Below are 2,546 nucleotides of genomic sequence, written 5' to 3'. Positions count from 1 at the left end.
GTTTCTTCCTAAACAAAGCTGTAATCTGGATTTCTGAGGGCTTTGCTAAGGTTTAGGAAAGAGGAGGGCCATGATCAAGGTCATAAAGCATTTTAACCATAAGTAAGTGCAGCTTATTTATCACCTTGGGCATTTTTGTTCAAGACCTTGCTAGAAAATCACAGAAATCATAGTGCCTCACTAAGTAACTGACTTACACCAGTAGTGCCTGAAGCTCCTAAGCGCTCTCCGCAGAAGAGACAAGCCAGGTCCCCATAGGATGGGTCACTTTTTTCCCCTCAACTTTTACATTATTAATATTAATATTTTGCTTCTAATGAACAAACAATTAAAGGGAAACATCACCTCTGAAAACTGGTAATATTTATTTTCTCCCTTCAAAATCATCTCCTTGCTTGAGGGTCCACACTGTTAATCAACCAAAGAAGCATTTCTTGATGAGTTTTTATGAAGATCCTGATTCTTTCTGCACACAGTGTTCTGAGCCATCATGACAAATTGACCTGAATTGTCCTTCACATTTAAACCAGCTGGCACTGCAGGGCAACATAACAAGACTTTTTAACCTAAGCAGATTGCTCGGTGGGCGTTCTTTAAAAGTTTACAGAGTGAGTCTACTTAGAGATGTCACTTGAAGTAATATGGGAAACTTTTGATTAATACTGATTTATTGTGAAGTATTAATTATGTGAATATAGAATTTCCACTCACAAAAAGTCTTCTAAAACATGAAGTCTCAAGACTACGGGACATACGGAAATATTCAACAGCCATATGCAAAATTTAAGAGGTTATTGATGGAGAAAAGTAACTGTCTAGTTTAATCACTTGAAGATAAATTTAGAATTCAAAAATAGGATCAAAATGTAAAATAAACTATATTCAGTCAGCAAGTTATTATTATGCATTTGGTTCTAAATCACTATTACAAAATTTACAATGAAAAACGATCCATCTGTGGATCGTGCATATACAATAAGCACTTCTACTTACTCTTCAGAATAAATAACTAAATCTCTACTCAATGGAGCCCTGAACTTTTTATATCTGATTCTATATGCCGTACTCTGCTTTGACTCAAAACACCAAAACTTTGGGTTCCCTAACAGTAGAGTATAATAATACTAAGATGACTATAATTTTCTACAATTATTTTCATAGAATATATTATAAATAGAGTTTAAAAATAAAAATAGTACATATAAATATATTTTTATAAATGACATAGAAAAGGTGCATATTAAGAGGATACCTACATTTTCAACTCTTAACGACTGAATAAACATTTCTATTTCTTAAAGCATTTACCATTTGCTTGAGGTAAAAGTGATCCTCATATTTCTTCCCAGATCTTATAAAATCTGTAGTCCATAATTGATATTTATAGTCACCCTACAATGGACAGAACACCAGAGCTGGTTTCTCTTATCTAACAGCAGTATTCTCTCTCTCTTTTTTCCTCATGCTTCCCAGCCTCTGGAAACTGTCATTTTGTCATTTCATTCTTAACATCTATAAAGAAAATCAGCTTTTATACATTCCATATGTATGAGCCAACGCTGTTTCTGTCTTCCTATGACTGACTTATTTGACTTCACGTAAGACCTCTAGTTCCATCAACATTGTCATAAATGACAGGAGTTCAACATTTGGAATAACTGAATAGTATCCCATTATGCATAAGTACTGCAGTTTTGTTTATCCAATCATAAGCTGATGGACAATTAGGGTATTTCCATTTTCTGGCCATCAAGAGTAGTGATGCAATAAATAGAGGCATGCACACGTATTTTTTTGCATATGTAATCTAGTACTGGGTTTACTGAAAGATGCATTACTTCTAGCTTTGATTTTTGAAGGATCTCTGGATTGTTTTCCATCATAGCTATAACAACTGAAATCTTACCTAATGTGTGTAGAGGTTCTCTTTTCTTTATGTCTTTACCAGCACTTCAGAGCTTAAAAACAAATCAAAGAAACAAACAAACACAAAATAACCTTTCTAACTAGAATGCAATGGTGTTACATGGGCATTGTGCTTTGCATACTCTAATAAGTGAATTCTTCCCACCTTTTAATGTTCCTGTGACAAGTTTTGATTTTATGTCTTCTGAAAGATGTCAATTTAACTACTGGTCAGTTTTTCATCAGATACTTTTTCCAATTGAATTGTTGACTTTTCTTAGTGCTGACTTTCATATACATACATACATATACATATATATTAATATCTCTATATATTAACATCTTGAACATATATATGTGATATATATAAATACATTCTAGATGTTAATACCTAATCAGATATATAACTTTTAAAAGTATATTTTAATAGAATTTAATTTTTTGAACTCAATATATTTAAATTATTTTTGCCAAGTCAAATTTTCCAATTTTCTTAGCTCTGTCTACCTGTAATAGCCTACAGAAAAATAAGGCATTTCTTGGGGCAATAGCTCTAGAAGAAAAGATGACTATGGCATCTGATGTTGCCTGTCTCTGGAGGACTTTGCCTGCCCTAATTACACAAAAATTCAGCCAACCAG

Source organism: Microtus oregoni, unplaced genomic scaffold, assembly GCF_018167655.1.
Source record: "Microtus oregoni isolate MIOR12 unplaced genomic scaffold, Mior012 000088F_ref0000325, whole genome shotgun sequence".
Taxonomy (NCBI): Eukaryota; Metazoa; Chordata; class Mammalia; order Rodentia; family Cricetidae; genus Microtus; species Microtus oregoni.
Note: the sequence above shows the minus strand (reverse complement) of the source record.